General features: G+C 45.3%; 1 pseudogene; it reads left to right on the forward strand.

Moving 5' to 3' along the window:
• Nucleotides 1-475: 475 nt before the first annotated feature.
• On the forward strand, nt 476-797 carry LOC132500981 (cytochrome b-c1 complex subunit 7-like; annotated as a pseudogene).
• Nucleotides 798-13400: the final 12603 nt, after the last annotated feature.

The following is a 13400-nucleotide window of genomic DNA, read 5'->3' on the forward strand; positions in this document are numbered from 1 at the left end:
TGGCCCTCCCCTCTGGGCCCAGGGTGGCTCCCAATCTACGTGCCAAGTATCTGTCAGCTTCTGATGTTTAAGTGCACATCGGGTGCTGTTTTGTTGTAGGACACGACAGCAAGGGAGAAGCCTTAGGCCTTTTTCGAGATAGCTGTCTAGGTTAATAAAGTAATTATTTTGTGATTGCCAAAGTAACATCAGTGCTCTTCCCAGAAGGTGGAGAAACTATGAATAAGTAAAAAGAAGGCAGAAAAAAAAGAACTCATATGTTTCCTGGCTGTTTCTTCTGGAAATTGTCCACTTACCCATTGATGATCTTAATGATTTTGCCTCATCAATTTGCTCCAGAACTACGTTCTTTACACTCACAGTTGTGGTCGACATCTTTTTTGCCCTTCCCAATTTGTTGTTTGTCAGTGTATTTTGAAAAATGTTTTTGGCTCTAGGACTTACCCAGCAGGCAATGCTTCTGTCTTGGGTCAAAATGGCGAGCAGGCCTGCCATTGTAGCATCAAGCAAGTGGCTGGAGGGTATTCAATGCTTCTGGGTTCAATAAACTGGGCTTAATGCAAGATGATACAATATATAAGCATGATGATGCAAAAGAGGCCATAAGAAGGCTTCCTGAGAACCTTTATAATGACACAGTGTTTCACATTAAGAGAGCGCTGGACCTGACCATAAGGCAGCTGATCTTGCCTGAAGAGCAGTGGACAAAATATGAGGAGGATAAATTTTACCTTGAACCATATCTGAAAGAGGTTATATGGGAGATAAAAGAGAGAGAAGAATGGGCAAGGAAATAATCATGTAGTCTAAATCTGTGGATGCAGCTGTCCTAAAGTAGTTTTATGAAGCTGGTTAAACCTGAAATGTACAATGTAGAACTATCTGGACTGTAAATGTATTACTTTAAATAAATATCTATTATAATTATTGTTGGAAAATAAAAGAAAAATGTTTTTGGAAGTTGGAAGTGGCTGCCTAGATTGTAGTGGACTGATCCTTTGCCCTGCAGAGACCCATTTGCTGCCCAACTGGCAGTGACAGGCAGACAGACATTGGCATTGGCCATAGCAAGTTTTCCCTCATGGCTGTTGAGGCTCTCCTTGACCAGCATGACCTGGAAAAAGCAGTTCTTGCTTTTTCAAAAGCCCTTGGAGGTCCCAGTGAACCAGTCGGCAATGCCATTGCCATTTATTATCCTTCCCTGGGAAGGGCAGGGTTCTGCTTGGGAGCTGAAAGCCAGGACTACAGAGCCTGGAGATTCACCCTGGTCCTCAGAGCCTGTTGTGTAAGCCCGGGATGGAGTTGAAAGGAAACGGTCCAGCAGCATCTCTCTCCATGCACGTAACTCCATTCAGGTTCCATTGGCTGGAGAGCTGAAGTCATCATCACAAGGACAATGTGTGTGGCTGGAGGGCCACCAGCTGCCTAAGTTCCTCAGGGTTGCCTTGCTGCTTTCGTGTCCACCCTAGGAAGTAGGCAAAGCAGGTTAGTAGGAGTCTACCTTACAGATGAGAAAACGGAGGCTCAGGTGGACAGCACCGACTCTGGGACTAGAATCTGAGCTCCAGTGAGCTTTCATGATGAGGGATGAGATGCTGGGTGTGGGGAGCCACGGTGTGGGGAGGGGGCCATCTGAGAGTTTGGAAGAGGAGGAGAGAGGAGACAGAGGCGTCTCTGTGGGTCCCCGGGCTGGAGACACGGACTCCACCTACTTTGCTCATTTTCTGCATCAGTTCTGTTCTCCCTCTGTTCCCTAGGGCCACCCTTGCCTCAGTCCCAGCTGTAAAAACAGTGGGAGCACACCCAGGACATTGTGGGGGAGTGAGGACACACACACAACACATGCTTAACCATGAAACCCCAGAAGCAGGCCCATTACCTGGGAACATAAGTCCACGATCTCTGTCACTGCCAGACAATAGTCCCAAGGCATAGCTGATGTGATCAGAAAGGAGAAAGAAATAAAAGCAGTAAACATTAAAGAGGAGGGTGGCATTACTTGTAGATATGACTTTATACTCACAGCACCCAGGATATTCTATTAGAAAACATTGCCAACAATAGAATTCAGTAAGATGTCTGGGTAAAAACTCAGTATCTTCCAAAATAAGAAATAGACAGAAAAATATAATGGAAGAAAGAAGCCCATTTTGAATAGCTACAAACAGATTACATATCCAGGAATATAGTTATCAGGTTATGTGTAAGATGGCAATGAATAAAATTTGAAGATGCTACTAAAGAACATACACAAACATGCGAATAAATGGAAAAATATCTGTAAGAGAGGAAGCTGCATACTACACATTTGCCAACTGTCTCTAGATTAATATTTAAATTTAGCATAATCCCAGTTGAAAAATAGGATTTTTTTTCTAGAATTAAACATATTAAAGTTTATGTGGAAAAAGAAATAGATGAGAATAATCAAATTCTGATTATAAAAGGTGGTCTAATCCTGAAAGACATTAAAATATATTATAAAGCTAACATAAATTAAGCAGTTTGGTAATGGTGCATGAAAAACAGACCAATAAAACAGTGTGAAAAGTACAGAAATAGATCTAAATATTCATAGAAATTTAGTTTATGATTAAGAGGACATTTCAAATCAGTGGGAGAAAAGGAAATTATTTAATAAATGGTGTTATGTTTAGACAAATGGTAGCCATCTAAAACAAAGTTTAGATTCCTTCTTAGATCCTCATACCCAAATAAATTCCAGATGGAGCAAAGATTTAAATGGAAAAAAAACCCGTCACCAGGGCCTCCCTGGTGGTGCAGTGGTTGAGAGTCCGCCTGCTGATGCAGGGGATATGGGTTCGTGCCCCGGTCTGGGAGGATCCCATGTGCCGCGGAGCAGCTGGGCCCGTGAGCCATGGCCACTGAGCCTGCGCGTCTGGAGCCTGTGCTCCGCAAAGGGAGAGGCCACAACAGTGAGAGGCCCGCATACCGCAAAAAAAAAAAAAAAAAAAAAACCCGTCACCATAAAAGTATTAAAAGAAAACATGGATATTTTATTTAAATAATATCCAAATGGGGAAGGACTTTGTCTTTTTAAACATGACACAAAATCCAGAATCCATATAAGAAAAGAAGACTGACACATACAATATCATAAAATTAAAATTTTCTGCCTTGCAAAAATGACTATAAAGCCAAAAGATGAACAACACACTTGGCTGAAAAAAAATGTTTCCAACATGTGAGGCACAGACAGAGAGCTAATTTCCTTAAGACCTATATAAATTCCCACAGATGAAAAAGGAAAAGGACTGACAACCCAAAATGAAAAAGCAAAGGGCTTGAGCAGAGAGTTCCAAGTTCATAGCAAAATCAATAACAGCGGCCTTTAAACACAAGAAAGGGGGCTTACTCTCACTGCTAAAAAAATGCAAACTAAAACTCCTACAAGGTGCTCTATTTACCTATTAAGCTGGCAAAAGAAAAAGACGTTTGCTCACACATTAAGGGTGAGAAACCAGCATTCTGCAGCATTGCTGGGGGAGTGCAATACGGGAAAACCTCTTTGCAAGACCATTTAGTGATGTCTCGCAAAATAAAAACCGTACTAACCCTTGACCTAGCAATATCACATTCCAGAGCGTATCCTACACATACATGCACACATTTGCTTAGTGACATATGTATAAGGATATTATTAGTAGAAAAAGATTGGAAATAACTGCTGTGTATATCAACAGAGGAGCAGTTAGAGAAGTACCATGTACGCTTACAGTGAAATACTCTGCAGCCTTTAGAAGCAATGTGACAGCTCTAAAATGCAATGGAACAAATTTCCAAATGTACAGACTCTATGGCATCGTCTACAGCCGGGACTTCCAAACTTTTTTGACCATAACTCACTGTAAGAACTAAATTTTACATCACAAACTGGTTCGTTCATTCATTCATTGGTTTGTTCTTTCATTCATTTTCTTTCAACAAATATTTATTGAGTAACCACCACATTTTGAGACACTGAAATAGGCATTGAAGAGACAGCAGTGAGTAAAACAGATAAAAAAAAAATCTCTGCCATCGTGGAGCTTACAAATATATATAAGACCACAAACTGTTTAATGTGGAAACAAGCAAAACTCTCCTGACAGAAGGCAAATCAGTGGTTGCCAGGGCTGAAGATGGGGGAAGAGATTGATTTTAGAGGAACACCAGGGTACTTTCTGGGGTGGTGGAAATGCCCTATATCTTGATTGTGATGTGGTCACATGACTGAATGCATTTGGTAAAACACATCAAATTTTACACTTAAAAAGAGTGAATTTTGGGGGCTTCCCTGGTGGCGCAGTGGTTGAGAGTCCACCTGCCGATGCAGGGGACACAGGTTCATGCCCTGGTCCGGGAAGATCCCACATGCCGTGGAGCGGCTGGGCCCGTGAGCCATGGCCGCTGAGCCTGTGCGTCCGGAGCCTGTGCTCCGCAACGGGAGAGGCCACAGCAGTGAGAGGCCTGTGTATTGCAAAAAAAAAAAAAAAAAAAAAAAAAAAAAGTGGTTAAAGTGAAACAGGTGTCTCCAGGGAGGGAACCTCCCACAGGTGGAGATGACCATGGGCAGTTGGGTGTTCAGGATGGGAGCTCTGCGGGAATGATCTGGGTTTGTGATATGCATTGGGGAGATATAGGCACATAGATTGCAACAAAGGCCACAGGATTGGCTGAACCTACCAGGAAGAGCATGTGTGGGGAGGAGGCAGGAGTTTAGGACTGGAACCTCAGGAACATCAGCACTGGAGAAACAGGCAGATGAAGAAGCTTAACAATGAAGATTTAAAGAGGATGGTCAGGGCTTCCCTGGTGGCACAGTGGGTAAGAATCTGCCTGCCAATGCAGGGGACATAGGTTCGAGCCCTTGTCCGGGAAGATCCCACATGCCATGGAGCAACTAAGCCCATGCACCAGAACTACTGAGCCTGCGCTCTAGAGCCCGTGCTCCGCAACAAGAGAAGCCACCGCAATGAGAAGCCCGCGCACTGCAATGAAGAGTAGCCCCCACTCACTGCAACTCGAGAGAGCCTGTGCGCAGCAACGAAGACCCAACGCAGCCAAAAATAAATAAATAAAATGGATAGATTTATATAAAAGTAATAGAAAGGATGGTCAGAGAGGTAGGAAGAGAATGGGGAGAGTGTGTGAGAACTAGTCCCTGATGACTGCAGATGGAAACCCTGATGACATCCTCTTGGGAAGTGGACAGTTTATTTTCCAAGTTTAATTGGAGGTAGAATCACTCTAACAATGCAGTGGTTTTCTGTTGCTCTTCCCTTGTTTTATATTCTTATGTGTATTACACAGTTCCCCATCTGCTGTTTTGGCAGGGATCTCCGCATAAATACGTTTCAACATATATACACATATATTTAAACCAACTAAACTAATATTTATTGAGCCTTGATTATGTGCAAAGCACAGCATATCCCAGGCGAGGAGGTTTGCCAGGATGTGATTGTCATATGCCAGATCATGAGATCTGGCGGTGAGCAGAAACGGATGGTGCCCAGACAGGTGTCTCCCCTTAATGCAGGACTATAGAAAAGCTTTTACTAAAGTGAACTTCACACCTGGGAGGTAATCTACCTGGATCAAATCGTGGAGCAGAGAAAACCACCTTCCCTGAGCACCTCCTGTTAAGGGGTAAATAAACAAGCTCTCGCCTTGTTTAAGTCACTCATATTTGGCCTCTGTAAACGAGTATTAGTCAGCATCCTAATTAGTACTTACAGACATACGGCCAAGGGATCACTGCAGAGAAAGGGTGACAGTCTGTGAAGGATGTCCCTCATTAAGCTACATGGGATGTAATCTCGTTTTTGTAACCCTGTTTACTACATTTGTTTAATCTCATGTGTGTGTTCTGCATGTGACCCTCTCCCTGCCTTTGCAGGGTGTTCCAGACACGCAGATGACACATGCAAGAGGCAAGAGAGGGAAGCACTGCTTGGGAAGATAAAATGGTTCAGGCCCTGGAAGTCCAGCTCAGGGGCTGGGGGGAGGGAATAGGGAGAAGATGAAACTGAAAGTCAAGATGCTTTTAGACGGAGTTAGAAACAATCCCGGAGAAAAGTATCGTAATTTTGGAAACAGTGAGGAATGATTCTCCTTTGCGGACTGATGTTTAGCGGGTCAAAAGGAAAGAGAGTCTTCTATTAAGTTTTATTTTGCCTTCACAAGGCTGAAAAGGAGTTGGCAGGTTGGCGAGAAGAACTGTCCCTCAATGCTGTCCTGTTGCTGCCAGGAGTGGGACAGGGATATTATGATGGCGCATCTATAGGGGACCCACATGGCCTAGCAAGATTATGCCTAAAATAGTTTTTATTTTGGGGGTCAGGTTAGTTTGGCTTAATTTAATTTTTAATTGTATAATTATGGGGAAGTTCTAACATACGCAAAATATGGAATGCTCTCCTGAACCTGCATGAAACCAGCCCAACCCCTGGCCATGAATGCCTGCCCAGTCCTGTCTTATTTCCACTGTCATCTGTTTCCCCTCCCTTATTATTTTAAAGCAGATATGACACATCATTTTACATCATCCATAAACATTTCAGTATGTATCTGTTTGACATAAGAACTTGTAGTAAACACAACCACAAGGTCATGATCACACAAAAAAGGGATTAATTCCTATTTCCTTAATATCATCAATTTATACAGGTGATGTTCAAATTTTTCATTATTTAGTGAGTGTCCTATTTTTATCTATAATTTTTTTTTTTTTGGTTTGAATTAGATCTAGACAAGACCCACACATTGTGATTGGTTAATATGTCTTTTAAGTACCCTTTCATCTATGGCATCCCCCTCTACCTCTCTCATTTTTAACCCTTGTGATTTATTTGTGGAAGAAACTGCTTTTTGTTTTGGTCCTGGAGAATTTCTCCTGCCTGGATTTTGCTGGTTGTATGCCCATGGTACAGTTTATTTCCTCCATATTTCCTGTAAATTTGGTAGTTTGATCTAGAGCTACATTGTCCAATATATTAGCCACTAGTCACAAATTAATGAAATAAAATAAAATTTCAGGGGCTCAGCAGCCATATGAGGCTACTGCTGCTGTATCAGACAGTACAGATTACAACTTGTCCATCATTGCAAAAAGGTCTCCTGGATATTTAAAGTCTAGAAGCTTAACCAAATTTAATTTTTTAGGAGGAAGATTATTTTATAGGTGGTGTTGTAAATGTCCAACCGAGGCACATAGTACCTGGCTGCCTCTCTTTTAGGATATTAGCAGCCTTCAGTGTGGGCTCCATTTGTTCATACAGAGAAAAATATATCTCTTAATGAAGTGGCCCCAAACTGGTATTCCCTCCCTCCATCTCTCCAGCTCTACAAATCCAACATCTCAGAGTCCTCCTTGGGGCTTCCCTCTGCCCTAGATTTGTCCTGTCAGTTTCATCTCCTAAATACCCCCTGAATCAGGCCCTTTGTCTCCATTTTGGATGCTAACACCCTAGTCCGAGTCACCTGCATCTCTGAGAAACCCAAAATGCCTGATTACCATCATCACATCCTCCGACTCCTACTGCATTCTCTGCACTGCAGCCGGTGGGACCTCTCTGTTCAAAGCACCTCAATATTCCCTCCGTTCCTAGGTAAGGACCAAGCTCCCCGGGATTGTACCACACCCTGCAGGGTCTCCTCCTAGCCCCCTTCCAGTTCGTGAGTACTGCCAGGGATTAAACCGTTTAACTGCTGATTAGGCACGGTTAACACTTTAGGTGCTGGATCGTGGGGAGGTCCCTGGGGCTCTAGGGTTAAGGAGCTGGGCCACTGGGGGAGCACTCAGGGGCATGAGGCAGTGGCTAAATTTACCAGATGGTACAGAAGTATTTCAGTATTTTAATAACTGGCTTAGTACTAACAGTACATTTGGTGAATTATCATCTGTGTACCCACCTCCTTTATTCTACCATACTGGCTTTATTCTAGTTGCTGGAACTTTCTACACTCCCTCCAGTCAAAGGATACTTTCTTCCCCAACTCCTACTCATCCTTCAGGTCCCAATTCAAGATTGCCTTCCTCAGGGAAGCCCTCCCTGCTCACCTCTGGGGCCACCAGTCTCCCCTTTCATCCTCCAGTGGAACAATGTTTGTTTCCTCCTTGCTTCATTTCTGATTCTATGTGTGTTTCTGGTTTTGCTCAACATTATATTCCCAGCACTTAGTGGTGGTTCGTAGTAGGTGTGCAACAATCATTTTTATTGAAGGAATAAAATGTGAATTGAGTTAATAGATCGAACCTTAAATATTCGACATCATTTGCTCTGCGGGGTATTTCCTCTTTTTGTTTTGTAATGATTTGGCATTATTAATTTATAAATAATGGTTTATCTTTGCAGGCACGCTGGTTCCGAGTCTAATTTGTTATCTGGAGGATCTGGTTCATATCCATCCTACAGAGGCCATTTTGTTCATTTGTAGTCCCTCAAACATCTGGCACTCAATAGCAAACAAGGGTGATACAAATATTCCCAGCATGGCCTACCGTGTGGATAAGAATCACACCAATGCAGTCGACAGTGATGCAGAGGAAAACACAAAGTGCTGAGAACAGCAGAGTAAAACCGAGGAGATAGTCAAGAGCTTCATTTACTGAGCCCTTGTCTAGTTCCTGGGGTGTGGGAATGAATAGAACTGAGCAGACCTCTGACTTCACGGAGCTTATTTCCTGGTGGGGAAAGATATGTTCTAATCAGGTAGACAAATGAACAAACAACAGTATCCATCGTGTCAAGTTTTGAGAAGAAAATACAGCGATTTGACAGAGAGAAACTTGGAGTGGTGGGGAAGCTACTGTGGAGGGGGGTCAGGGCAAACTTCCTGACCAAGTTTTTATTGGTCAAGCTGTGAAGGATCAACGGGATGAGGACTCAGCTGCAGAAGAGTCCGAGGAGGACAATTCCAGGCAGAAGAAATAGCCAAGTGCAAAGGACCAGAGCTCGAAAAGAGCCAGCTGGTGACACCATTAGACTCAGTTTTCTCATCTGTAAAATGGTGACAATGGTACCTACTGACGGCAGGGGGTGTGGTTATTATTGTCAAGATTATGATTATCCTTCAGCTCAGGAGTAGTTTCAACAAAGCAGATGCTTTCAGCCAGTCAGGGAAACAAATTTGTTAATTATATGTTGTGACTTTCAGGGGAGGATATGGTTTAGACCCTAAGAACTGGTAATGGCACCAGACTCTTAACACACACACACACACTGTACCCACACGGGATGATTTCGGCTGTGACTGTAGGATTTCGGCTCCTCAACATCAGTGCAGAGAGAGTACAGATTTTGGCGTCTCAGGCTTCGAGCAAGCTTTCGGCTCCCTTTCCCCGCAGGCTGTGGGAGGAGCCGGCTGTCGGTGGCACAGAAGGAGGGGGGCGAGGCTGCGGGTGGGGACTGAGCCGCTTGATTAGCATACTCTGCTCAGCGCTGGGAAGTTTCCTCCAAATTTCCTCTGCACTGTCCTTGGAGAGGTAAGAGAAGAGCTTGCAGCCAAGACTGGGTACTTTAAGGTAGCACAGCTACCAAGCCAGGGCGTGGGCAAGGAATCGTGTGGGCGGGAGAGAGCATCACCTGTGGAGTGAGGCGAAACAGGTGTTTCCTGGGGGAAACCGAAGAAGCAGGGGAAAGAAAGCCCGCAGAATTTAGAGGACTTCTCTATGTTATGCTGCTGCTAGGAGAGTGTATGGCACTGGATTTTTAAAGTCTTCTTTATCTCAGTTCATGGCGACACCATGCTTCCAGCTGCTCAGACCAAAGATGAGCCGTCATTGTTGGCTTTTTTCGTGGTTTCATGTCCCACATCCCATCCATCAAGAAATCCTGTTGGTTCGACCCTCAGAACACATCCAGAACCTGACCAGACCACTTCCCCGGCCCTGCATTACCTCTCTCAGGGGTGAGTGAAAGGCTCTCCTTGCATGTCGCCTGGTTCTGCTCCCGTCCCTCAACACGTGGCCAAAGGGACCCAGTTAGAAGTAAATCATGTGGAGGTGATTGCCCTGGAGCTGTGGAGCCTAAGCTTCAGGACCCCTTCCCTGCAAGCGCCTCAGACAACGTTCTGGGATGGACAGCACAAAGTTCGGTATATTTTTGTAATATCTGCAAAAGTAAGCTTTCAACTGCAGGTGGCTAAGACTGCTCTTTCCAGTCTGATTGCCTTCCCTGCCACTTCCCTCCTGATGGACAGTGTTGGAACAGCTGGGAGAATTTGGGGAAACTCACAAAGACGTGGGCATCCTTTTTTTTTTTTTTTTTTTTTTTTTGCGGTACGCGGGCCTCTCACTGTTGCAGCCCCTCCCGTTGCGGAGCACAGGCTCCGGACGCACAGTCTCAGCGGCCATGGCTCACGGGCCCAGCTGCTCCACGGCACGTGGGATCCTCCCGGACCGGGGCATGAACCCGCGTCCCCTGCATCGGCAGGTGGACTCTCAACCACTGCGCCACCAGGGAAGCCCTGGGCATGCATTTTTGTTTGCTGGGATATATTTTATGTAGTTCACCATAACTTCCATATATAGGAAATGTATTGCCAGCCACCCCAGCGTAGGCGTGGCTTTTACAAAGACTCCTTCCACCCCTGAGCCAAAACAAAGGCTGTATGGTGATAGGAGCGTGTCCTATGGTGCCCAGCCCCAGAAGTACATAGGCATTAGATGCTGCACCCGTTTCCTATGGCTGCTCTAACAGATGACCACGGTATCGGTGGCTTCAAACAACAGGAATTTATTCTCTCGTTATTCTGGAGGCCAGAAGTTTGAAATCAGTATTACTGGGCCAAAATCCAGGTCTCGGCAGGGCCACGCTTCCATTGGAGGCCCTAGGGGAGAGAATCTGTTCATTGCTTCTTCCAGCTTCTGGTGGCCGCTGGCATTCTTTGGCTTGTGGCTGTGTAACTCCCATCTTTGCCTCCATGGTCACATTGCCTCCTCCTCTTCTGGGCGAGTCTAATCTCCCTCCACTGCTCTCTCATGAGGATACTTGTCCTAGTGCAGGGCTCACCCAGAGAATCCAGGAAAATCTCCTCACCTCAGGATCCTTAACTTCATCGCAGTGTGGTCCAGGGAGACGCAGACAGACCGTTGTTGGGCCTTATGGCAAAGACTATGTGTTTTTTCCCTGGAGAACAGTAAGCAATGAAGATTCATAATCAAGAACTTCTTTGGCCATTTTTGGCTCCTGTGAGGGGAGCCAGCTGGAGATAAAGCCAACACACAGAAGAAGGAAGGGTCTGGAGAAGCAGAGAGAAATGGAGCTGGAATCCTCCTGACATGTATGAGCTCCTGGATCACACACAGCCTGAAGCCCCCTCCCCTACCTCTGGTCTTTTCAGTTATGAAACCCAATAATTTCCTTTCTTTCAAGCCAGTTTGAACTGGATGTCCTGTCCCTTACATCAAAAAGAGTTCTCTTTGATATTCTCTTTAAGCCTCCGTTCCTCATCTAAAAAAGGAGGCTAAAATACCCTACAGAATTATGATAAAATTTTAAACAAGATGACATATATAACACATGTATGTTCGTTCCTGGTACATAGAAATTCTCCTTGTGAATGATGACTTAATATTTAACAATTTATTATCATAAGCGGAGAACTAATAGAACTTATATAAGGCTGGTATGTTTGGGTTATATTTATTAAAAACATAGAACTTTACTAGAACCCAATGCCTCTTCTCAATCCTGAAACTCCACGGTAAGAACTCCTCTGAGCACCTGCCCATCCCGCGCGCGGCTGCCTCCTGGGATTTGGCTTCTTCACTGCCAAAAAGGCGATCCATCCCATTCAGTCCTCAGGTTGAGCTGAAACCTGTCTCCACGGTTTCCACCCACTGATCCTGGTTCCACTTGTTTTGGGGGTGGAGCGGGGAGTAGAAAGAGTCTAATGCTCTGTTTTATACTATTTTTGATTCTCCAGCAGATTCACCTTTGGAAATCTTGTATGTTTTCACAGTCTTCTCTGTCATATCCCCTGTCTTCTCAAGCCTTGAGGATCACACTGATTTAGGTGATGTACATGTGTACATGGGCACATGTACAAACATCAACAGAGCAAGTTACTTGTGCACACACATCCACATGCATACTTACATGCAGCCGTGTGCGAGATCAGGTCCTCCCAGCCTGGGCTCAGCTCCAGGAACTGTTGTTTTGCTTTCACACACTGCATATGTGTGCTGTGTACAGTTTCTGGGCAATGGAATTGCATCAGGAGGTATTTTTCTAATTCTCTCTTTTGGCAGCTTTGTATGAGATCCCCCAGCCAAAACTTTCCTGAGCAGACCCTCCGATGGACAACTCGTCTTGGAACATGGCAGCATGGCAGGGAGCAGAGGGAGTGTGCCCGGAGGAGAGTGGCTTGTGTGTGCATGCACGTGTCAATGGTGTGTCAACGGTGAGTCCTGGGCTGCAGGATTACCTGTTGTGTCCACGGATCCACAACTTCAAAGTCTCTTCAAGAAACCTCCTCCTTGGGACTTCCTTGGCGGCACAGTAGTTAAGAATCTCCCTGCCAATGCAGGGGACACGGGTTCAAGCCCTGGTCCAGGAAGATCCCACATGCTGTGGAGCAACAAAGCCCGTGCACCACAACTACTGAACCTGCACTCTAGAGCCTGCGAGCCACAACTACTGAGCCCGTGTGCCTAGAGCCCGTGCTCCGCAACAAGAGAAGCCACTGCAATGAGAAGCCTGTGAACCGCAACGAAGAGTAGCCCCTGCTCGCCGCAACTAGAGAAAGCCCGCGTGCAGCAATGGAGACCCAACACAGCCAAAAATAAATAAATAAAAGAAACCTCCTCCTTACTGGGGGTCTGGAGCAGTTTGGGGCGGCTTCCCCACATTCCAGGTGGAGGGGGAGAGCAGCTGAGTGTGGAGGGGGGTGTGATGGAGAGACCAAACCACTGGGGGAGGAATGTGGTAGGGATGGGAAGCACAGTTGGTGGATGTCTTCATGGGTGATCATTGATCTAAACCCTACTCAATAACTGCTAAGTGCCTTGGCAGGCTGCGGGTGGATCCTTGTCTCATCAGGGTAAGTTCAACTTCTATTAATCGAGCACCTTCCATGTTCTGGTCACAGGGCTGGGAGCTGGAGATGCAACAGGAAGTAGAAGCATAAACCTCAGATGCAGCAGGGCCCACAGTCTGTTGGAGGAGGTACATGCAAGACCATTAATCACACATCCAGGTGAAGTGGTGGTTGAGGTGCTAGAGTGGGGTGAGCTGTGGAGGATTTAGGGCAATTCGGGGAGACTTCTAGGAGGCAGTGATTGTAGGTGCTGAGACCTGAAAGATGCACAAGAGTTTATTAAATAAGGAGCATTTTAAGCAGAGAGAATGGCACATGGAAAGGCCTGTGACCAGAGAGTGTGTTAGGGGCTG

Source organism: Mesoplodon densirostris, chromosome 13 (genome assembly GCF_025265405.1).
Source record: "Mesoplodon densirostris isolate mMesDen1 chromosome 13, mMesDen1 primary haplotype, whole genome shotgun sequence".
Lineage (NCBI taxonomy): Eukaryota > Metazoa > Chordata > Mammalia > Artiodactyla > Ziphiidae > Mesoplodon > Mesoplodon densirostris.